The sequence below is a fragment of the Vidua chalybeata genome, chromosome 7 (assembly GCF_026979565.1).
Source record: "Vidua chalybeata isolate OUT-0048 chromosome 7, bVidCha1 merged haplotype, whole genome shotgun sequence".
Classification (NCBI taxonomy): Eukaryota; Metazoa; Chordata; class Aves; order Passeriformes; family Viduidae; genus Vidua; species Vidua chalybeata.
Window position 1 is genome coordinate 20,422,345 of NC_071536.1, and position 25,840 is coordinate 20,448,184.

Consider the following 25,840-nt stretch of genomic DNA (forward strand, 5'->3'; position numbering starts at 1 on the left):
AAGCAGTCTAATACATAGTGTTCATTTATATTATTTAAAATTCACACCATTTTACTACTGTTCAGTTTTAACACATCTCATGGGGTTTGACTATTGAGAACACTAAGGGACCAACTTGATGGATTAATTTCAGAAATTTCTCCCAGATCAAAAGTAGTCCTAACCAACTTCTACACTTTTTCTAAGCTGTATTTCTAAAATATACATACAGCTTAAATATGCATTCCATCAAACTATAAAATCTCTTCTCTTTTGAAACATGTTATATTCTCTTTGACTTTTTGAATAATTTTGCATGAACAGAATGTTTTGAATGAACTTCCTGCCAGTATGTCTGTCTTTCCAAACTCAGAAACTATTTCTTAAAGTCTTCAAAGCATCTTCTAATATTTTCCCTCATGTTTCCTTGCCTCATGAAGAATATATGATACCATAACTTCAGGTTTTAGCTACTGCCTCTATGTCTTGCTTCTCTTGTGATCCTGAGGGCCATCATATATTTATATAAAAATTATCTTTTGAGCCAGTGACTGACTATTCAGGGATAGTTTCTACTCCCACTCTCTGTCCTGTGGCATTGTGCAGGAATTTGTAACAAGTAGTTCTAGGTGAAGAGTATACCTAAAAATGTCTGAAAGGTATTCAGCAGTGGAAGTCTTCCTTTTTGCCTGCTTTTTAATATCATCCTATGATTTTGCTGCAATAGGATATTCCTGTGTGTTGCAGTGTTTTCTACTATTGCCCCTAACAGCAAGCTATTTCTTCTTCCCTATTGGCATTCACAGTGTAGAGAGTTGCTGTGATAGACACTCACAGGGACTTTGGCAAGCTGTCAGTGTTGTAAATAGTGCCGGATGCTTATGAGTATTCAGTGAGTGTTTTAGGGCCTGTACTTGTATTCCACTGCCATAACTCAAGGCACCATTATCAAGAATACTTGACAGTTGGGTTTAGTTAGGGAGAAGTCTCATTGTGACCTGAAGAGCACTCAGAAGGCCAAGGATTTTGTCTGTCAAGCTGTTGGGAAAACGCCTGGCTGGTGCTTTGCACCTGCTTTGCACCTGCTTTGCACCTTTGTAACTTCAGCGAGGACAGTGGTGAGGCTGTTCATACATAATTGGAAGCCAGAGATTTTTAGTGAACAGAGCAGCTTACACTTAGCCTTCATGAGATGGAACTGAGAGCTTCGGGATCTCATATCCTCTATTCCTTTGCGTAAGATTATCTATTAGCTTCCCAACGGTTTTATGCTGTGCCTGAGAGCATTTGTCCATGGATGCTATTTCGGGAATACAAGACCACTCTGTTCTGCACAATTCTTACTGCTGATATCAAACTGTAGGGAGTGGCTGATACACCTGAAGGCTGTGCTGCCATTCAGCAGGACTCTTGCTGCAGAGCTGGGCTGAGAGAGCCCTACTAAGGTGCAACAAGGGCAGGTGTATGTAGGGTCCTGCACCTTGGAAGGAATAACCGTGCTACCAGCATAGGCTGGGGGCTGACCTGCTAAAGAGCAGCTCTGCAGAGAGTGGAGATTTTGTGGATGGCACCTGGGAGTCTTTGTGGATGACCAGTGGACCATGAGCTGGCAGTGCCCTTGCAGCCAGGAAGGCCAATGGTATCCTGTGGTGCATCAAGGAAGTGTGGCTAGCAGGTTGAGGGAGGTGATCCTGCCCCTCTGCTTGGCCACATCTGGAGTATTGTGTTCAGTTCTGGTCTCCACAGCTCAAGAAAGACAAGGAGCTACTGGAGAGGGTCCAGTGGAGGCCACAAAGATGGTTTGGGGTCTGAAGCATCTCTCTTGCGGGAGCTGGGCCTGTTTGGTCTGGAGAAGAGAAGACTGAAAGGGGATCTCATTAATGCACATTAATATCTCAAAGGGGCTGCCAAGAGCATGGTGTCAGACCCTTTTCAGTGGTGCCCAGCAGAACAAAGAGGAGCAATGCCCATAAACTAAACCACAAGAAATGCTACCTCAACATGTGGAAGAACTTCTTTACACTGAGGGTGGCAGAGCACTGGAACAGGCTGCCCAGGGAGGATGTGGAGCCTCCCTCTCTGGAGACATTCAAAACCCACCTGGACACGTTCCTGTGTAACCTGTTTTCGGTGACCCTGCCTTGGCAGCAGTGGGTTGGAATAGATAATCTCCTGAGTTCCCTTCCAGCCTTGATGTTTCTGTGATTCTTGGAAAGCACCCAGTACATCCACATAAGAGTGTATTTGTCCACTGGATGTAGTCATCCTGATCCTACTGTATCAACAGTTGTAGTTTCTGTCTTCTGCTGTTCTCATACTCTTCGCTTTTACTTCTGGTTGTAGCCAGTGCATTGGCTATATAGAAAGTCTTGAATTAAAGGAGCTAAGATATCCCATACAAGCTGTCATTCTTGTCCTGAAGGTTACCTTGCACATTATTCCCTCTTAAAAAAAATAATCTCTGGGAATCACTCCCTCTTCTGGACCTTATGTTCTAGGGCTTGTGAGATTTTGGGTTAGAGTTCTGTCTACTCTGCCATGCAGATTAATTTTAAATCATTCCACTAGGAAGGGTTAAGGAACATAAAATAATCTTATTGTCAGTGGATTTCAGTGATTTGGGCTTTAATGATTTGGACTAATTAGAATCCTTATGTGAGTAAGCAGTAAAATGAAAATGTTTGTGAACTCTCAATTATTTACATGTTTTCTCTAAGAATATGTCTAGCTTCAACATGACAAATTATTCTGCTCAAAATTTTCTTATGACACTGTCTGATCCAGTTAGAATCTCTTCAGAGGACATTAATACATTTATCCCCTAGCAATACTCAGGGAAAAAAAAATGCAGAGACCTCAACCAGAAACTCATATCTGTGGTTAAATGATGGGGTTTATTCTGGTAACCAAAGGGTTATCCATTAAAACTTCTTGACTTGGTGACCCTGGGATGGCTAATCACCCTAAATCACAGGAATTTAAATTCTGTCAGGTACGGAAAGTGAACTGTCCCCAGCAGTGAGGAGGTATTGACTTAACTCTTTGATTCAGTTGCTTAGGTGTGGTGATCAATTTGAGACTTAGATAAAGTATTGTCTGAACGAGGACTCTATGCTCTTTATCATTTGTGTACAGGCCACATTTGAGGTTGAGGCTCCAAATTCCAGAGGATATAATTGCCAAGTGTAGTTAACTGTTTTCAAAACCCTAGCAGACACCTCTGTGCATGTTAAAATACCTAAACAGCTTTGCAGTGTTGTCTACCGAAGCTTATGTGGCTCTAGATGAATTTGAGGGCAGAACTGGGAATGGATCCAAGATCATTCAAGGCCTAGTCCAGCACATCAGCACAAATCATCTTTCTCCAGAAATTTACTTCAACTGTGTCACAATTCTGTGCTCAATTCATTAATTTTTAAAAACAGGTACTATATACCTGAGAGTGAGTTTGAGATTTAATATCTTATTATTTATTGATGACATTGAAATCTTCATTAAAAACACGATATGGCCCTGAGTGTGCCCTTAAACTTACTTGAAACCAACATATTTTAATGACTTGACATAGTTGCTCCTGTTTTCTCCAGTGAGACAGCAATTTCATATTCAGTATGTCCACAGTATTATTCAAGCATTTCACTGACAACATTTCACTCCACAAACAACATTTGTAAACAAAACAGTACAGGAGAGAGCACTTTTCCAGACAAGACAATCTAGTGAAACCAGTAATAATTTCCAACAAGTGCACATTCTGAGGCAGAGCAGACATACACAGAGGACATCCATGGGTTTTTTTAAAAAAGATTGATCACATCCTGTTTCTACAAATGGTGCCAAGTGTTTTGCCTCCCATTTTCATGCTTTTAGAATTAATTAGAATGCCTCTGATCATTCTTTCAGTATTTTAAACCTTCTAAAAAATGTAAGTGTACGAAAGAGTATAGTTTACATTCTTATAGTTTTCTCAGGAAAAGCCTTCTATTTAGAGAAAATTGATATAAGATACTGACTGTACACAATCTATGGTAAGTGTTGCTGAAACTGCAATAAGCATTGCAGATTCATTTATTGTGATAGTAGCAAACTGAGAACTAGATACAAAATGAAGAACTTCTTCTGTCAAGGTCAGGTGATAGCCCAGATTCTATTTTTATTAGTTAATCAGTCTGAATGCCAGAAGACATTGTGTCCCTGCAGAATTAAAAATTCTGGACTGAGTTCTCCAGGGCAGTGTTTCAGTCCTGTTGCTCCAGGGATAGAGAAAGTTTTACAGTTGGGATCTTTCTCATTCTCAAAAGAAAATACGGTAATTCCACAGTATTGGAATTACCTTCTTAGAAAGTGTTAATAAATGCCTTAATTAGACTCATGAAATTGTGGAAGGAATAATGTAAACTTCTGCACAACAAGACATTAAAATATACCTGAGATTGGGAGAAAATTCTCATTTAGAAAAAGACATACATTGCAAAGGCATCAAATATGGGAAATTTGAGTAGGTTTGTAATGATCACCACAGCTTAATAGAGAGGACACATTGAACCAATCATGGCTTTATTTGAGGTTACATGCTTTTGATTTATAAATATTTTAATATATTTTTACTAAGTCTATATAAGCTATATATAAGCTAGGTTATATATTTGGAAGTCCAAAGGAGTAGTACTGTAAAATTTTACATATATACAGTTGAGAAGAGCTTAATAGACTAAGTTGTGTGTGGAAGGTTTCCTTCAGCATTAAAAGAAGTTGTGATTTCATTGTTCATTTCAGATGGAATTGGATTAAGACTTCATTTATCATAAATATCTATTCCCTGCTCTCATGTTCCTCAATGCGTCTGTGTCACAGGAGATATTGCCTGACAATTGCCTCACAATTGCAGAGTTTGAGGCTCCTAGGACCATGTAAAACTTTTTTTCAACCTTGACAAAAGCTGCTCAGCTTGCTAACACTTTTTTTTTTCTTTTTCTTTTTTTTGTTTTTTTTTTTTTTTTTTTCTTTTTTTTTTCCTCCTCAGATCCTGGCCTGATTAAGAGGGTGGTTTTATCACATATGATTTTGTAGCTAGGTAGAATTGGGAAGTTCCCTTGTGGAGAATGTGAACATTTGATTCTTCTTTCATTCAAATCTCTCTCTTAAATTCCTTTTATTCCTTTTGTGGTATGGCTGAACAATAATATTGGTTTGAAAGTGTGTGGGTTTCTTTAAACTAATATTTCCTTTCTCGCCCTTCCTGTTCTCAGATATATTCAAAACCCAAGACCAAGACAAACCTGGATATTTTTAGAGACAACTTTTTAATCAAAAGTAGGATGTTCTGGAATTTCAGTGCACTTCAAGGAATTGCAGAAGCATAGACTGGATAATGCTGAATTAAAGTGTCAGCTCTATTGTCTTCTGATCAATAAGATCCCTTAAAGAACCCAGAGACACAGACAAAAGAAGAAAAGTGAGTCATTTAGAGAGCAACACTGTAAATGCAGCAGTCATAATGGTTTGAGTGCAAAGTCTGTGAGTAGAGCTGCAGTAAAAGAAATGGAGGCAAACACAGCTCCAAAATAAATAAAATATCCAGAAGATGTTGGAGGTTTTTTTATTGACTGTGCTATGTACTGCACAAATTAGCAATAAATTATGTTTTCTGGGAATACTAATTATGATATGAAACAGGAAGTAACACTGAATGGTTTGATAGGCGTGAAACAAATGTTTAGTGAGACAAAGGATAGTAATGAAGGGTAGTAAAGTACACTGCTGTTTTAATAGCCTGTCACCAATGGGATATACTAAGGCCAAAGGAGGTATTTGTGTGTGAATACTTCATCCTTTTATTTTTTAGGAAGGAGAAGTAGTTGGATGACTCCTGACTAAACTTGTCGTTACTTAACTCTAAGCCCTTTCTATGTATCAATAACAAAACTCTCTGTCCTCGACCTTTCTGTATATTTTTCATTTCATGTTTTTACAGGAGAAAGGGGTGGGAGGGAGTGAGAGGAGAGAACAGAGATGGAAGGGGAGGATAACCGGAAAGGAGATGGTGTATTTAACAGATATTGAGAAAACATATATTTCCTGTTTGTGCCACTAAATTTAAGTATGACTGGACTAGTAAGATACTGTTTTGGGCTCTAATATGCTGGAGTCTATGTCTTGAGGATTATTTGTCTCTAGGTACATGAAGAACAGAACAGATGTAAATACATTAAATCTCTTGTTTGTAAGTGGCTTAGTCTATGCACCTTTTTAATGGCTGCTCTTGTAGATTGAAATGAACCTCTTTTGGGTTCTGATCCAGCAAGGTCCTGAATTTCGTTATTATTTTCAAGCAAGAGTCGGGTTCAACGGGTCCACATTCAAAATTGGAGGTATGCCCAAATGAGTGATTGAATGATAGCCTCATTAGCAGTATTTTGAAGTGCTTAAGAGCTTGAGTATTTAATGAGTCACATTTTGAATAGCTACATTTTTTAGAATTAAAGAATTTTGTTCCATCTTGCATGTAAAAAAGAAAATAGACTCCTAATACTATGCAAATACACTTTATGATTCATATCTGCAACAATACCAGCAAGGAAAAAAGAGACTGTATAAAATGAAAGACACAATAAGGTATGTCAGATAAGATTTTAAAAGCTTTGCCAGTGAGGAAGAACTGAAAATGCTACACTTGAAACCTAATGATAGAATATTGGCTCAAGGGTTGTAATTACTTTTGCAGCATATTTGTCAAGTTGTTACTAGAAAAATACGGCTGCTATGCTTCCTAGAATCTGCATTACCTTTGTGGTTTTCTCTGTTCTGCATATAGGACTGTGCTGAATTTTAAGTGATCTGAATTTGGCTGAGGATGAGCAAGCAGCTGTAGCCTTCAAACATTCTTCTCGAGAATTCTACAGGAAGTCTGAGCAAAAGAGAGTACCTGATTAATCACCCTGTCCCAAACCAGCCACAGGAAGTCATTGCTTCTGGTATGTCTGGGCTTGACAGATGTCTGTTGGATCATTGTGCATTACCGTTCGGACGTCCCTGAAATTTCCAAGATACAGATGTAAGAAGTAACATAAAATGTCAAAGTCACACTTTCTTGTAAGATACAGAATAACTGAGAAAGTGACATGAGACAAGAGCCCTCAGTATGTTAAAATTTTTCTTGAATATTTGACTTTTCCACATGTTAATATTTCAACCTGTTACAAACCAGCAGCATGAGATACTGCTTGATGTTGGCTGCACAAGCAAAAGCAAAGCTTGTGCAAAGCAAAGCACAACAGCAAAGATCCTTATCTGACTTTATGGGACACAAACCTCATTTTTAAAGAACTGGCTCTGTAGCCTATCTACATCTTGACAAATGATTAAAATGAACCAGCTGCTGGTTTCAGGTACTTCTTTCCATGCTTTAATAAATTGCACAGTTGCTGTTCAGAACCTTTATGCAACCAAATGTATTTTTCAAAGTGTAGACAGAAGACTGGTCTTGATCTGCAGGATGGGTCTGACTTTTGTAATAATGAAGGGATCAAGAGCAGTGGTGCCAGTAACAGCCAAGCTGAGAGGGAGCCCGGCTGAGCCCAAAGGTGCACAAGGGAGTGGTAGGAAAATGACAACCCCACAGCGCTTTTGTTCCCAGTGGTAAACACCTTTTTGGAGGTAAAACACCTCCTCTTTTTGTAAGGTTTTGCTGTTAATATTGCTGTTGTTATTGTGCATGTCTTATCCTTGCTTTGTTCTTTCAGTAAATTGTGACCCCAACCCATATTGTCTGCTTTACCAGAAAGGGCGAGAGAAAAGGAGTGGATTATTCGGAGTTTAATTTCTGCTAAAACCAGCACAAAATGTCAAGCACCACTATGAACACACACATACTTTTATTAGTCTTTCTGTCACATTGGCCAGTGAGTTTAAAGTGAGTAGGACAGAAAGAAAGAACTGTTTTTATTTTTGCAGTCTCCATTGTGAATCTTTTGGAAGGGGAAGGAGACAACTAATTTCAATCTAAATAGCAAGTCATTTATTAAAAATTATATTACTCTCAATGTTAAAAGGCCTATTGATCATGGATAATTTTTTCCTTAATGCATGTCCTTAGAGACATTTGATCCATTCTTTCCCTCTCTCCTTTCTTAGACACTACACGGAATAGGTTAAGGCTAGATTAAGAATTTGAATGAATTCTTTGCTTTCACTAAAAAGCCCTACAGATTTTGCCATTATTTTTCTTTCCCTGCCATCCCTTTTCTACTTACACTGAATGTTGGTTTGTAAAGAACTTTTCTACTATGCTTGATCTATTCTGTGTAATGAATGAATTTATCAGATAGGATATAATTTTGAGTAAGAGAGTCCTGAGCAATGTTTATTTGGTGAGATCCCTAGAGGGATAATCTTGGGGCAAGAATAGGGCCAGAACTGTTCAAAGAGGGTATCAAAGGAAACAATAAGAATTCAGACCCAGCATGCTTTGCAGTTTGAATTTAGATAAATACTGAAACAACTAAAAGAAACAGACAGAAAGACTGCTGTTTTTCCTGGCTGAGTAGCAAATCTTCCCAGCAGAGGCAAAATACCATTGGTATAGTGGTGGCTTCTGATAAAAATGGTTGCAGCAGATCTGAAGATCTGGCAATCCCTTTATTAACAAGGTATTTGATGCCTTTCTTTAAAATTGGACATGCCACAGAACCTACATAGCTCTAGTTGTGTATTTTTTATTCTGAACAAAAAATGTATGCATTGCCATACAATGGCAATGAAAACTTTATTTCCAGATGTTCACACATGTGAGTATTTTTTCAAATCACATTCAAGTACCTCCATAGTAGAACTGAATGATTATAATAGAGAAGAGTAATTTCAATTCAGAGACTGAGATTGTATTTCAATGGCAAAAATCCCTTTGAAAGGGAACCACTACTCCCTGGGCCTATTAAGGGAACAATTTCTGAGAGAGGACAACTTGGTGGCTGAGTAAATGCCCATGCCAGTAAAAAGTTTATGTAGCTGCTGCTTTGTAATAAAAGTAATGAGCCCCATGTTGCTGTTCTCTGTAAATATCAGATTATGGTCTGGCAAAGTCAAATTATAATTAAAATATAAATTATCAATAGGTAATTTGCTGGTTTGTATGTAGGTTTTTTTTTTCCCTAAAGCTTTCTTATTAGTATTTTGCCCTTAAAATAATTATCATAAAATTTAAAGTCTTTTTTGCAAGCTCAGGATTAATTCCTGTTCAAGCAAGAACTCACAAGAATAGTTTTGATGTTGTTCACTTTTTTCAGTAAACATTACATATTTTTATCCAAACATCCTTTGTTTATATTTTCTGTGCTTTTTTCTCAGTTCAACACAGAAATACCTATGTTCAAGGTAGTCAGCATTGAAGTGGGGGCTCTTGTTTTGAGAATCCTTCAGACTGAACCTCTGGTAAGATCATGGCTTGTTCATGATGGGCAAGTACTGTTTTATGAACAAGATATTGAGTTGAGCATTCAAGATCTTAGATAGCAATGTACACAAAGTTCTCTTTATGGCACTCCTTCACCCAGGCATGTGATATTTCAAGCCTATAATTCAGTACTGAATTTTGGTTAGCCCTGGATTCACATCTGGTTTTGTAGATGGGTCTGAGGCCACATATAATGTCTAACTTCATTTTTATGTCAGTCTGTATGCAGAATCAAACAAATTCAAGCAGAAGATCTCAAAAGAATGAGGTAAGGTGATCCTCTGATCAGTTTTAATCATATTTTGATTTTTAAAAAATCACTGGCATAATTTGTGATGCAAATATACATTCCCCATGTCCTTACAAAGAAAAGTCCTATTGGCTTCAGTTGCAAAAGAAATGCTGAAGGGTGAGAATCTTTATGTGAATACAGAAATGTAGGAAAAGAATGCTTCTGGGAGTCTCAAGGATTTTTAGAAACAAGGTATAACAGAAAAACAAAATTTAGGGGTAAATATTGTAAATGTGTTCTTTTGAGAATTAGATCATAGCAGGAATGTTTGCTGGGAGGCTCTAAATCTCAGTGTTACTCATCAGCTTATGAAAAATTACAGTATTTAAAAAGCCCAGCTGCTTTTTAAAGATATGGAAGGCCAGAAAATCAATTAGTAAATCAAGATAAATAATGGTAAGCATCATCAGCCTGGCACTTTGTTGGAACTTCAGTTTTTCTTTACCTATGTTTACAGCAGAGACAGTAATCTCAAGTTCATACTCTTGATTTAGAAGTAGACATTATGTATTTGTAAAACCTAGAAAGAGCACTTCTGCCCAGGTTGTTTGACTGGGGGAAATTAATCCAAACAAACAGATTAGCATTACACTCCCATGGCAGTGAATGTAGTTAATGAATATGACAATAAGCTGAAGCACATCTAATCAAATTGAAATTAAATCATTATTACCAAATGATAGTGTATAACTCCAAATTTTAAATGGAATTACATCAAATATTAATTTAACATAAGACACAAGGGTAATTTCTCTTGAACCATGGTCAAAGATGAAGGTTTTCTGGTTTATTATTCACTTTCACAAGAAGAGTGTCAAAATTCAATCACCCTTTTGTTTTATTGATAGCCAGAATTCCATTAGACCTGGCCAGAGGAGAGGGAAGATGAAACATGCCAGCTTTTTATCTCTGTGTTCATACTTCTTGCAAGTAAAAGCATAAAATAGGATTATGGAAACCTTGCTGTCAGGATTCTAGTATGCCTTTTTATAGTTTTAGCTGCTAATCTACTCTATGTGATAGCTACAGTTACAAATTATTGTTTGCATGTTTTGCTATCCTAGGTCCACTGCACCGGTACGTACAGAAATTTCTGCCCATCATTTACGTGATTCTCTCCTGACAAATTCAGCATTTCATTGGGAAGAACAAGAATTTGAGTCCTGATATAATCAGACTGTTCAGGTAAAAATCTCTTTTTCAGCTCTGGTGCTTTTCTTCTGATGGCAGCACTGAACCAGTCATTTCTGATGTACTAGGGACAAGAATAGATATGTTAGTAATGCTGCTGAGAGTCAGTGTAATCAAAGAATTTCGTGCTCTGATGCTATTGAGCACTTGTTTTATAGTATAGCATAGTTTAGGATCAATCAGTCTTCTCTATGACATCGAAGCTTTATCTGATTGCTTGTATTCTCTTTAGATGGTTAAAATGTAACTAAAACAATTTTGCAGTTTGGACTGTGTAGTATCTTGTACAGTTTTATCAATATTATCTTTGCCCAAGATATCAAGATACCAAGTCTCAACACATGCCTTTATAAAAATTACCATGTAAATGCCAGTTTTATATACAGGTACACAAAGTCACAGGGCTCATCTTAACCATAACCCCCATCCCTTGATATCTTAGAGGTTTTCTTTTCTCTCCTTTTTTTTTTTTTTTTTACTCTATGTTTGGCAGTATTTGTAATTAGATGTTTTAGTTGGTAGGACACAGTGCCACATGAAGTGGAACCTTCTGAAATGCAGTGCAGTTAACGGAGGCAAATACAAGGATCCAATGGCCCAGAAACACCTGAAGACAAAGTGCTTTAATGGTTATATATTACATAGTAACATTGCATCAAGTTGAGGTTTTTTTTTTTTTTTTTTTTTTTGTAATTTGTGTATTTGGTGCCCATGTTGTGCTAGAGAGCGAGCAATAGAACCATGTGTCCATGCAAGAGGGGAATACTGGTGCTTTGATACAGGCCTGCTTCTGGCTCTGCAGCACTGACATCACACAGTGGGCCAAAGGAAAGAATACATGAAAAAGTTTTTTTTGTCTGCTCTATATCTCTTACCCCTTACTTCGTGTTAGATTTATTTTTACTTACACATCCATATTCACTAGATGCAGAAGAGTGATTGAATGATTATTTATTTAAGAACTGAAAATATTTTCTATATGTGATTTCTAGAAGAGCATTTACAGAATTTTCAGGCTTAAAACAAATTTAAATTTCTAATCTTCACATCACTGCACAATCAAATATATGAATACATAATTACTGAAACTTCGATGTACTTTTCTGTATGTATCTATACAGTGTTACAAGAGAAGCATCAACTCAGTGGGTTGCTTTCACATGATTTGTACAGAGGTGCTTGAAAGTCAGATTTCTTTGTGCCTAGCAAGAACACTTATATATGTTAAAGAAACAACAGCTGTATACAGCTCATCTAAAAGATTATGAATTGATAAAAACTGATATTTTTCATCTCTCATATAATCTCCAAATGAATAATCAAGAACAATGTGAAGCAAAGGGCAGTGGGTGAAATTCTTAAACATCTTAAGTCACTGGGAATTGTATTGTTGACTTGAATGGAAGCAATACTTTAACTTATACATTGAAGTTCCAACCCTTATGAAAATGCCACAGGCAGGTCATTAATCATAACCATGTAGGGTTACACTAGTACAAAACTGTACATTGACTTCTGATATGAAAAATTATTGTTTTATTTGTACCTGTGGGAGGGTGTGGTAACAGTACTCACAAAAAAAGTTAAATTAAAATGGGGTTTCTTATTCAGGACAGAATATACATGGTGATTGCAGCAGAAAGTATTTCTTGTTTTGCTTTCTTAGAGAAATACGATTATGAACCACAGCCTAAGCCTGAAGCTAAAAACATTACCTTAATTTCTTCATATGTCCTACAGCTCTTATATCAGCAGCCATTACTTTAAGGTTAAAACACATACAATGCTAGATATGAAATTAATATGGATTATTTGAAACAGAAAGGTTATTTTAAATTACCACTGTTCACAAATATGTTAAGTCTTTTAACTGTAAGTATGCACTTTTTCAAAAGAACTGTGAAATGCCTTTAGTAGTTTGGAAGCATTTCCTGCTGATTGCCAAAATAAGGGAATATTAAATAACTTCTGATTCATGGGATTCATTCTTCATTTCCCATTGCAAATTTCTGAAGTACCAACTGGATGATTTTCAGTTTTATGAAAGTACTTTAAAATGTTTTATTGGATGCTAATAATAATTACACTATTTCTGTAACTGCCAAGCTATAAAGCTAGGAGAATAGTAATTACAAAAATAAATGCATAGAAAATTAAGAGGGTATCTCAATCATTTTTCAAACTGAATTTTTACTGTGCTATTTTTCCAATGAGTTGTCTATTACTGCTTTTAATATTAAACAGATTCTTAGAAAGTATGATGATCAGAATGATATAATTATCCAGGATGACAGACTGAACTTCGAAAGATAAGATGGCTTACATAGTATTGTTTGTTTCCAAACTTGAAACAAGAAAAAATCTTGAATATGCTTTGCAGACTAAAAAGATATATCCTATGAAAAATATTTCTCCTATTAAAAAGTGATGGAATAAGTGTGCTGGGATATTAAAAGTTCTTCTCCACCAAATTGTAAGTATTTACAGCATTCTAAATTTCATTTATAAAATTCAAATAAAAAAATGTTCTTCACTGCAAAAGTACTCAAATATGCAAAATTTTGTCATATGTCTTGAAAATTTTAGGTCAGTTTTGAACTGCTGCCAAAAACATGGGGAGACTGTGTCAACTTCTTGTAGGAAGGCAGACAGAAAAAAAATTAGTCCAGTGTAGCTATATGAAACCCTTTGAGAGGATATGAAGTAAAATATAGCCAACTACTACAAGTGACTTAGGAAAAATGCATTCATCTCTTATTCTGTCTACAGATTCATTTACAATCTTCATCACTCAACCTCTTCACTTACCCACAGTTGTAAAAATAACTTTCAGTCTGAAACACTGAAAAAGCTGACACAGCCAGAAGAATGAAGCTTTCTCAGTGATTCTATGATTTTAAAAGGATATTATGTAAAATTTCCAACAGCAGTGGAATAAAAGCAATCTTCATTCTGCCCCACTTCCTTCACGCAGTAATAAGTGTTGTAATTGATTTCGTCCTTAGTTTACTAATGATCATTTCTGCTACTAAAAAAAGAAGAAAATGGTGACAGAGCTATTATACCATTGTGCTTTCATTCATGAGTATAGATGCAGGACTCATACAGTTTTTCAAATACAAAATGCTTTAGCCATGAACCAATAGAGGAAGATGCCTGCAGGGAGGACAATTTCAAACCATGGCAGCAGGGTTTCATTATGACCAGGGAGATAATGAAATGTCACCAAGTAGGAATAGTAAGAAGCAAATAAGATATATTCAAGTAGCCAAAACAACTATGAGACAAAAGTTCTTTTCTGTATATGCAATGTTGCTTCTCTCCAAAAATGTTACTCCTCTTAAAAAATGGGCACAGGGAAAAAAATCAGGCAGAAAGCACCATTTTAATTTTGGTGCAGGTGACACAGCGCTTCTAAGATGTGTTTCTGCTCCAGTTGAACTCCGTCTTTGGAATGCTGCTCAGGCAGCTGGTGTATCCTGCCACTGCAGCCATGCTCATCCATCAAACTCAAGGAAAAGCCCTCTGAGATTTCAAAGTCTAGTGGCTTAGGTGCAGATCTAGCTTCATGGACTTGATACAGTTCTTAGGTAATGTTACCTCCTACTTTGACACATCAGCACAATTACTTTAAATATACTTTATTTGAACGTTTTTATAGTTGGCCATAGAAGTTAAAACAAAGATACTGCAGTGTTGTCATTCTGAACCATGGCATTGCCCTTCTAGGAGAATTAGAGTAATTCACATAACAGAGCAGATAGAGGCTGCTTCAGTCTTCATGCAGGAATTACATGATAAGTTGCACCATAAAAATATTTGCTTTTGTAGTTTTTCAATATTATGTTTCAAAATAGTCTCTTGTGAAATAGTCTTTCTGTGCTGTTACTTGGTGGTTTTCTGATGCTATGTTAAACAAAAAATAGGCATCAGCAAGATACACAATTAAAATGAACACATAAAAGGGGATTACTTTAAAGGAGGATTAAGAGAGGGGGATTCTAAATCTAGCTATATAAATAAGGACTACAAATGTAACCCCATGCATTCATTTCTGTGATTGGCAGAAATAATGTAGCAGCCAGCTGAGTAATGTTGAAATGTTTTCTTATATTGTGCACATTATTAGATATATGCTAAAAAATTCAAGTTCTATCCAGTGTCTCCTTATGCACTATGTTGGTGCAACTAGCCTGAAGAAGGGTATTTGGGAAATGAATCTATATGCTTTGTTTTAAAAAATCTGGGCATCTTTCTGCCCTTCATTTACATGGATATACTGGTTGAAATAGGACAGACTGTGAATAATTTTGATTACTAATTCAACTAATGCTCTACTAGCTTTATATGTCTTTCTTTTCTGTCACATTAGCTCTGTGTATGGCCATGCCATCTCCTCTGCAATTCTGGACATACAGGTAGCTTCCCTACCACTCTACCTTGCCTGCCTTATCTCCCCAAGGTTGTGGCAATATTAAAAGGCAAGAATTCACAAAGATACAATTGGTTCTAACATAGAAATAGACATAGAAGAACTCAATCTGTGTAGCAGTTTTGGATAGTGTGCTGCTATGTGGTAAATGGCTCAGTATTATCTCTTTAAGGTAATACTGGAAAAAGTGTAGTAGCTACATTCTTACTGCCATCTAAACCCATGTCTCTGTGTATCTGAATTGCCTATCGTGCTGTTCAGAATTTCTGTCTGTGAAAAAGATGAAAGAGAAGTCACAGTGATTTGAGAGGTTTATTTGAATAGAACTGACCACCCGTATCCAATCAGGAAACCGGGCTAGCCACAATGATTGATTTCTTCCAAGTATGCTTCTGTCAGTAGGAGAAGGCAGCCTGAAAAACAATACCCTGCTATTTGTGAAGAGCTTTCAGAGCCCCATGCTCAGCTGAAGAAGCTTTGAAAAGCAAACTAGGTGTGCTACATGTCAGAGGGAAGCAGCAGGCAACAGCAGTTACCTTCAAAAATTTTGACCCTACAAGGGCAACTTTAATAGCAGAACTCAGAAGCAAAGTACTTGATTAAGTACTTTGATTCATCTTTTGCTTCATCTTTAGATTCCTGTAATGTAAATGATAAGATAAAAGAATGAACTAAAAGAACTAGCCCATCAATAAATGAGATATGGAAATCCAGCTGCTGATATTGCTACCTGTGTTTTGCCTCTATTCTGTCAAACAGATTGGCAAGGTCTTTCATTAGCGTTAAATTCAACTGGATAGTTTAAAAGACTCCATGACAATTAATTAGCTCAGGATCCATTCCAAATTTATGCAAGCATGAAACAGTTGCACAATGTCTAAAAAATGAAGATTCCTGTAACAATAAAAGTAATTTAATCCTGACATTCAAAAAACATGGAATGGGTTTATTCCCAAAGACAATTTCCTTAATAGCCCAGTAGCTGTAAACCACTGTAGTCTGTGGATTTGAAATCCAATTTTCTTCCTATTAATTGTTACACAGCTGTAGCAACAGGTCATGTGGTCTTTCTTCTCTTTCCTTCCACGGCCAATAAACCAGAATATATTTAAAGTGATGACTTAAGTGCCTTAAGTAACACTCAAGTCACTTGGCTGAAACCAGAACCGATGGAAGATGGAACTGAAAATAGCACTTCTAGTTGTCTTTCTTTTTGTAAAGTTTCCCTTTGGAAGAGGGATCTCAGGCTGTTTCATTGTGCACTCTATCTGTACAAATCTGAGTTATCTGAAAAATTATCGTATGCCTATTTTATGTGAATACTTAGATACCTATTGTGATGTATAACAATGTTCAATATATAAAAGCTGTATAACATCACAAGGGCATTTCCAGTGGGGTTTTTTAATACTGGAAATAACAAACCTTAACATTATGGTTTTCTATATTATTTTCCCCTTTGAATGACATACAAACGTCAAGTATTTCCTACAGTTCTGTCCCATCTGGATGCTCTGGTGACTAATGACTCCTGCACTCAGACTCTGGTCTTTCCATCTCTGAGAGCACTAATAACATCTAGACCCTCTGCACTTAGTTGCCTGGAACTTCTAGATTCTTAATAGCTGACAGATTTACTTTTATCTAATCTGGCCAAGATTAGTCTTTCTATTTAAAAAAATCACTGTGAGGAGGCCAGGGAAGCAAAACCAGTAGTGAATATTTTTTCTTTATATCCTTAAGAAATAAGCTTTAAAACAATGGTGCTAACACTATATTTCCATCTTTACATCATTACATATGATGATTGACTTGTGGACCTTCTTCTTTGTTCTTGGTGTCTTTGAAAACCTTTCACATTTTCCTATTCTGGTGACAACAGGGGTCTTTTCTGTTGACTTGCTAGCAAGAAGCTATACATCCAATAATTAGGAAATACAAGCTTGAGAATTTCCTTCCCCTCCTTACTTTTCCGGTACCTTACAGCTTGTTCTGGGAAACCCTTGCTCCAGAGCTCCATCCTATCTGATTGCATCAGCATAAACTTCTTGGGCAGGTCAGAACAGAGCAATCTTTCAGCTAAGTGGTGATTCATGAAGTGATATATTTCCTTGGTGTATGGGAGCTGTGACCTAAATTTTGACATTTTAGTTTTTTAATATTCATCTGTTTTACATGTGAAGCTTGTGTATTCAAGTAATTTCTAAACAATGTGGGTTCTGATGTTGGAAAGAAAGGTGGGGTTTTTGTTCATTAAGTATTGTTTCTGCTCACATAGCAGTTATCAATAGTTCTTGTGACAAGTTCTTACCAAAATTCTACTGGAGATTGACATTCTTGCATGATGTTCCTAAACATGGTTAACATGTCCTTCTTGTTTGGAAGGTCACCAGCATGAATATAATTTCTAATTTGGATGTGTGATGTGCTGAAGTTAGGGGAAATCTGTGTGTGTTTTGCAACACTCGAAAGTCTTAAAATAAGCCTTTAATGTAGCCCTTTAAAATAACTCTTCAAGCATCAATTCAAACTAAAACCTTATGCTAGTCTATATTTGTAACTGTTTTTCTTAAGACCATATGCAGAGAGATATTCTGCTAAAAAATGTAACAACAAATGTATCTGTGTGCTTAGTTGCTGGGGTATTAGAAACAGCATTTTTTTGATTATGTCAGTTTAGCATTTATTCTTGCAATCTCTTTTCTGTTTACATGTATTTTTTCCCACAAAAGGTACCAGTAAAGACAGTGAACCCTTTTTTTTTGTTAATTTTTTTTTTACCCTGTAAGTAGCTCGTGAAGCTTTGGTGAGACAGCCAAATCTTGTATAGAATTTTTTGTGAGCCCCTGGTTCAGAAGGTCAGTGTTGAAATTCTACTCCATTTCACAAAAGTATGGCTGTATGCTGCCATCTGTCTGTTCTGCAGCTGGGAGTTAATAGTGCACCATTAATGTTATGTACCAAATTGCAGCTATTTTTTTATTTTTCTGAAAGGCTGTTAAGACTTCTGGTTTATTATTTTATCCCATTTTAAAGCAGTTTTTTTGGTCTGCTTTGGCTCTTCATGGGAAAGCAAATTGCAAGGCTGAAAGGTTTGACATCTCTAAACAGGTAATTTTTTTCTCTCCAAAACAGTGTCATTTTTATAATTTTTATAGACTGCAAGAAGAACTGAATTAGTGTTGTCTGTAATATCTGTCATTCTCACAACTATTATTGTGTCACCAAATTCAATAAATTTGGTACCAAATTTGTGTACCACCAAATTCAACATACTATGAAACGTTAATTCAAGCCAAAGCCAGTGATGTACTTGTTATTAACTCATTTATTGTGAATGTCTTGAGACTGAATTGGGACTGACTAGCAACCTACCAATTCTGTACATTAAAGATTATTACACATTATTTTTGTGACAAAGCAAAGAAGAAATTGCATGTTGTAGTTTAAACCCAGCTGGAAACTAAGTACCATGGAGATGCCCACTCACTCCCCTCTGTGCCTGCCCCCCTTGTGGGGAGGAGAATTGGGGAAAAAAAAACAAAACTCATGGGTTAGACAAGAACAGTTTACTAATGGGAAAAATTATAATAACATTAATTATAATAATAACAATGAGAATGGCAATAATAATACTTAATTGATATTAATTGATAATTATTAATAATAATTGTCATGAAAATGAGAGAGAGAGAGGAATAAAACTGAAAAGAAACAGGACACAGCTGCTCACCACCCGCTGATGGATGCCCAGCCCACGCCCGAGCAGTGCTCGGCCCCTCCCGGCCGACTCCCCCAGTTTCTGTACCGAGCGTGCCCTCCCATGCTGTGGAATGTCCCTTTGGCCTGTCCGGGACAGCTGTCCTGGCCATGCTTCCCCCAGCTCCTTGTGCAGCTTCTCACTGACAGAGCATGGGAAACTGAAAAGTCCTTGACTATGGGTAAGCACCACTTAGCAACAACCAAAACAAATGTGCTTTGTGTTGTCAAAATTGTTTTCATATTCAATTGGAAGCACAGCATTGAACCAGCTACTATGAAAAAAATTAAGTCTATCCCAGCCGAAACCCAGACATGGTACAATATTAATTTATCATTTTCTCATAATATAGTGAGATTGGCACTGCAAGTTTTATAAATTTATTCTTTTTTTTTTCATTTGAATCTTGCTTAGATGCCATTTTGTCCATTTGAAGTTAGAGTACATGACCAAAGTACATGACCAAGTACACAGTGAATACAAAATACTTTGTATAGCTCACATCACATCCATGTGTTGACCATGTCAACAGTAAGAAACAATTTGATAATTTCAAATTAGAAAAATAGATAATTTGACAGATTTTTGAAGTTTGTAAATTTCAACCTTGAAATTGTCAATATTGCCTTTAATATTTATTACTTATAATTGTACTGTATTTTAGTGAATTCATGTCTTCAAAAAATAAGAAATGAGAATATGTGTTTGTCAGGCAAGAATACTAGTTTTTGTGCAGATCCTGTGTCTGAAATTTTTATTTATACTCCAAACTATTTAATGTAAAAAAAAAGGTGTTTGTTATGCAAATACTAAACATTTACAGATCGGCTTCAGACACTGATTCTCTTTATCTAAGCCCTAGATAACCCCTTCAGATTAAAAGCAAAGTTATTTGTTATTGCAATAATCATACAGAATAATAGTTACATTTTCTAAAATAGGAAGGCAACTTGGCAAACTGTGCAGGTGTTTCTGTGTAGTCAGCCATTTCATCACAGTAAAACAAATCAAGAGAATATATATTTTGTAAAATACTGTTTCATAATTCTGCAATCTATAATTTTCCCAGATAAACAGCATTGTGCAGTTTACCCATATGCAAGAACATTGTAAAATGGAGTGATTAATGGAGGGTCATCATTGACATTGAAATGTAGGGAAATTAATTATGTATCATTATGTTCCTGTGAGGAACATGAAGGTAATAAAATCAACACTTGTTCTGAGGTTTTTTTAGGGACATGTGCTTTTAATAGTATTGCTTAACTTAATACACAGGCTGTTTTTAATTAGAAAACTAAACAGAGTTTTCAATTGTGATTTTTTTTTATGAGAATTATCAATTAACATGAATGCTTTTCAGTGAAGACTGGTTTTGTTTCAAAATAGTTCCACTTCTTACAAATAACACAACCAGGTTGTCAAAGTACGTTGATCACTACTGGTTTAGAAGAAGGCCATTTATTGAATGAAGGACTAAATATAGTAGATTTGTTGTTGTTGTTGTTTAATATCCTTTTTTTTTTTTCCAAGTAGATAACGTTCCTTATGTTTCCAATATAGGCATTATGAAAAATTTACAACAGAGACCCTGGGGAAATGTTATTCAAAACAGAATTAAATGGTGCAATTTTAAGTAATTTTTTTTAACAAACCGTATTTTTAGTGGTATTCACCCAGTAACTCTGTCTCAGTGTATTTTTTTCATGAAAATCATGTGAAAGGTATTTTTTCCTAGTTAGAGCTTGATTCAGAATGCAGTACCTCTAGCAATAATAGCTTAAGCAGCCGCTTGAGTGCCTTCAGTGTTTAAACAGCTGCACAGCCAATTTCACTCAGTATAAAAGTATCCATCATCAGCTGGTCCATTTTGGTTAAGCAGACAGTGGATGTTATGCAGCCTAAATAGCTGGGAGGGTAAATCACACAATCAAAATGTGATTCCAAATAATATGGCTCATCTGAAACTGTTTAATCGTGTCTTCTAAAGCATTGTAAAAAAAATTATTATATTGTATTTGTCAAAGCCACTGAGAGTTGTACTACTTTCTGTGGAGATTGCATGCTTTTCCTTTGTTCCAGGTCTCATTTGGTAAATCCATGGGTAAAATTGCATTCTTTCTCCTCAGTAGATTCTGCATGTAGCACTACTTAAAATTACTGTAAAAACTCAAGAGCATGTCCAGTGTAGGAGTTTGAATGAGAACTTCTAGTGCTTGAAGGATTCCTGCTGCCATGATCTATGTGAAGATTCTTGTGTCCTTAGCCTTGTCTTTATCTGTTCTTCATTTCTAGTTTGCCTTCTTCACAACAGCTGCCTAAGCACTCTTGCTCATGATATGGTTGTAGTTGTCAATGCAGTTTAGGGATCACAGCCGTACTAAGAGATCAATAGTGGACTTTTTGTTTTTTTCCTAGGATCAGAAACGCTGCTAGTAGATTTTCATCAGTGCTAGGAATTAAATCAGTAGAAGGAGTTACAAAGATGGAATGATATGAAATGAAATGAAACTAAATGAAACAAGACAGACTTAATTTCATACCCATGGGGAGCTTCACAATTTCTGGGTTTTCTTTTTGATTCAGAGTGAAGACCTTCCCAGCAGAATGAAATTTGAAAAGTCTGACCAGATCTATTTTGAAGTCATCTTGAACTGTGTTCTCTAAAAGGCTCCCAATTACATGTATTTTTTTTCCTCCTCATATCTTGTGTTTCCTACCAAAAAAACTGTGTATTATTCTTTAATTTTCATTCCAGTCTTCCTTCTGGTTTGTCCCCTCAAACTTGCTCCACAGTTTTGCTTCTGCCTAAGTACTGCGACTTGTTTCTTTCATGATGCAGTCAAATACTCATGCTGTATTGAAAGCATGATGAGTAAACGGTACTGTTCAAGGTTCTTATAAATGTGTATAATTTTATCTGTGAAAATAATAAAATTTCACTGATCAGAAATTTATCTTCTAGTACCAGGAATGCTCTGATTTGTGTGTGAACAGATCAAAGTGTTGTTTTGTTCAGAATGCTTGAATGCATCTTTCTGCACAAGAAGAGAAAAAAGAATAGAAAAAGGATCTGTTTTCAGCTAACTGTATTTCAGCAATCATAATCCTTTGATATTAATCTGGATGCTCAGGCTCTCCAGCAACAGAACAATCCCCTTTGAGGATCTAACTGACCTCATAACACAAATGCTCCATTTATTTTTGTTTGCTGACCTTGCTAGAAAGAAAATTCCTGATGGAGAGGGACTGCTAGGAAATAGTGTCTCGTTAAGTTTCCCCAAAACTTTCATCTTGCAGTTACTAGCGGAAAACTCAAAACAGCTCACAACTCTCCTACACACAAGCCTTTAAAAGTGTAATCCATTTATTAAACAGACTTGGTTGCTCCTGTTTTCTTTAATGTGGGAACCCTCTGTCTCATGATCTGTGAGTCTGCTTTCCATCTATTCTAATATGCTTCTCTCTGAAAGTGTGAGACCAGTTTAATAGTAAATGAGTGTTCTTGTCAGGCTTTGCAGTTTCTGAGCACTCCTAAAAGCAAGGCAAGATGCTGTACAGATGAAATTTAGGTCTGTTGTACGAAGTACTGTTGTATGTTATATGTAGTACTCTGGCCTGATAATATTGGATGGCCTGGAATAATTTGTGCAACGAACAAACAAAAATATCTCAGCTGTACTTTAACCTTACTGGAACCAGAATGGTTGTACCATTGATGTGAATTATCTGGTGGTGTGATAAGAATAAAAGGTCATGTCAATATGGAATATGGTATAGCTGACAGGCACTTAAAAGAAGATGAAGTTCACATTTGGTAGATGCTCTTAGTAAAGCCTCACAGGCACCATTTAGCCAATACCCTGGCATATGGCTTCCTGTCCTACTGCCTGAACTGAGTGAAACTAAGTGAGAATTTTGAATGTTCAGTGCTGGAGAGAGGTAAGGTATAAGCCTAGACAGGGGCTATGTCTTCCCTGTCTTCATTCTCTCACATTCCTCCAAATTCAAATTTTATAGCAGTCCTTTTCGCTCACCTGTCAAATTCCTGTTATCTTTCATGTTTGTATAGATAAGGTGTGTAATCCACCTCTGCTGCTTGAAAATAAGATGCTACTCATCTCTGGGTAAGTAGGTCAAATCCATCTTTTTGTGATTACTGACAGTGTCCTTATGGCCCTGGTTGTACTCCTGTCAGCTGTAATGCACACGTGGAAGCACTCAAGATAACATTAAAGATAGATGGGATAATTGCTGCAGCCTGCTGCTGCACTGAGATGTAGTGCGGATGCCTCAGGTTTTAGCTTTTCTATTTTTCAGATTCTCTGCTTTTTTAGTGTGGGTTTGGGCTTCATTTAAGGGGATAGTAAACTCTCTTCACAGAATAGGTAGACAAAACAATTCCTTCACTAGCTGAAGACCCACGGACAACTGATGCAAGTCTCAGGCCCAAGAGCATAAATAATGGTGGACTGAAGAGAGAAAAACAAGAAGGATGGAATTTCATGGGCTGGAGCTGTAACTGGACAATTAGCTCCAATATGTTAATGGACCCAAACTTATAAAAGTATGAGACCCCATGACTGGTCGTCCATTTGGTAACCATTTTGGGTTCACCTGGGGTGTAGCCCTGGCTGGGCTCTTGTGCTGCCCAAGGTGGATCTATTGAGGCCTCCTAATAAATGCCTACTTTATTCTTTAACTTTATCTAGTCTCTGTTCTAGGGCAGCCTTCACAAGGCATCAGTGCCACTGCCTTTTCAGTGCAGGTCAGTTTCCAGTGGGCACAAAAGGCACCGCCACCATTTCTGTCTTTGATCTGAGGTTTGAATGATTATTGAGACTGAACTATCTCCCTGCTCAAGGTTCCCCCTTATCCTGGAGATAAGGACAGCTTGCTTTGCTGTAAATCGGAGTCTTCCATCTTCAGGAAAATCAGTGCAATGCCTTGCAAGACAAAGAAGAGCTCTGTGGAAGTACATGAAGTAAATGTACTTCATGAAAGGACAGGAAGTAAATGAAGTACATTATTAATTGCTGGTTTTTGCCTCATGGGTAACCTAAGTGTTTTGCACATTCTTCTTGAGGAAAATGGAAAAAATCTGACACCGTGTAACAAATAATTTGTTTCATATTTATAGTAAATAGGAGTTGTAAGTTTCTTAGGCTACTAGTATTTTTGTCCTTTTAATGTAAATACTGTATTACACATGTGTTTGTCTACCAGGTGTTAATGGTCATATTTTTTAACAAAGGTGTAACAAAGATGATGATGGAAACAAAATACACAGAAGGAAACAAAACACTGAGTGTCATCTATTAAAATTTTTGAGCCTCAGGTGTCAATTGCTGCTGGTCTTACTCAGCATAGATATATTTTCCTATTTTACATACTCCTAAAATACTCAAGGTTCCCTAAAACTTACTTATTTTTGATGCTGAAAGAAGAGCCACAGCTAGTTCTTTTTTATTCCTATAGCAAGAGGGAAACTTATCAATGAGTCTAGAAAAGGTGATGGTCTTAGAATTATAAATATTAATATAGTAAATAAATACCATTTCTCTCTACCAGATATGTTTGTAAATAGTTCTAATTTTCACTTCTATTTGATTTGGGCCATTTAAATAACTGTGTGCACCTTGGTCCGGTGAAAGCGGAATGTGGAAAAGAAATCAGGCTAAATAAATACTGTGACAGAGAAAAGCAATTAACAGTACTCTGCTAAAAAAAAGTGAGAAAAGGTAAAACAAGCATCTAAAGAAACTGTTACCCAGATTAACACATCAGAACATGAATTTTCTTTCATTTGACACCTTTTCTGGCAGCAAATGGCAGCATTTGGAATTTATAATCCTTAATAGGATATTAGCTTGGATGAAAATAATTTTCCATTAAAAATTAGTGATTATATTCCTGAAATTCATCAGAGACAACCTGCATCTTCTGGAAACAATACAAAACAATCTGTGACACTAAAAGTTATGATTAAAAATTAATGAACAGTTCAAGATCAAGTCATTGAACTTCATTCCTATGTAAAAACATTTTTCAATACATTTACTATTCTATTCACATGTTTAAAGTTTTCTGTTAATTATATCTGTGACTTAAGGAAATGACTGTAAATTTTTTCATTTTCTTCTTAAATCAGTGATGTTTTTCTTCGAACTACTGCTATTCAACAGAAGTGAACCAGGGAGTGATTAGGAAAGGTTTCCCTTGGTATTTCATAGAAATGTCAGAAGTCTCTTCTCAAAAGTTAGCTACATTACATAAATCAGGAGTAATCATGTACTTCTTAGTGCAACTACATCTGTAAATAAGATCAGGTTCTAAATATACAGGGAAATAGACAAGGCAATGGCTACAGATCAGACTTCATTTTAAGGAAAGAAACAGAATGAATGCAGTATCTATGTAGATCTCTCTAACAACAGATTAGCAAAATAAGAAAAAATAGTGGAACCTTTTGAAATTCAACAAAAGCAAATGCAGGGCCCTGTACCTGGGGAGGAATTGCTCCACACAACAGCACAGGCTGGGGGCTGAGCTGCTGGAGAGCAGCTCTGAGGAGAAGGACAACAAGCTGTCCATGAGCCAGGGGGCCCTTGTGGCCAAGAGGTCAATGGTGTCCCAGGGTGCATTAGGAAGAGCATTGCCAGCAGTTCAAGAGAGCTGATCCTGCCCCTCTGCTCTGCCCTGCTGAGGCACATCTGAACTGCTGTGTCCAGTTCT

General features: G+C 36.5%; 1 long non-coding RNA gene across 1 annotated transcript; it reads left to right on the plus strand.

Annotated features, from left to right (window-relative positions):
* The first annotated feature begins 5,234 nt into the window (after positions 1-5,234).
* LOC128790801 (uncharacterized) lies at positions 5,235-9,700 on the plus strand. Its single transcript, XR_008431863.1, has 5 exons — positions 5,235-5,434; positions 6,794-6,953; positions 7,474-7,635; positions 9,325-9,408; positions 9,649-9,700. It is a non-coding gene; the product is annotated as an uncharacterized LOC128790801 (long non-coding RNA).
* The last annotated feature ends 16,140 nt before the right edge of the window (positions 9,701-25,840 follow it).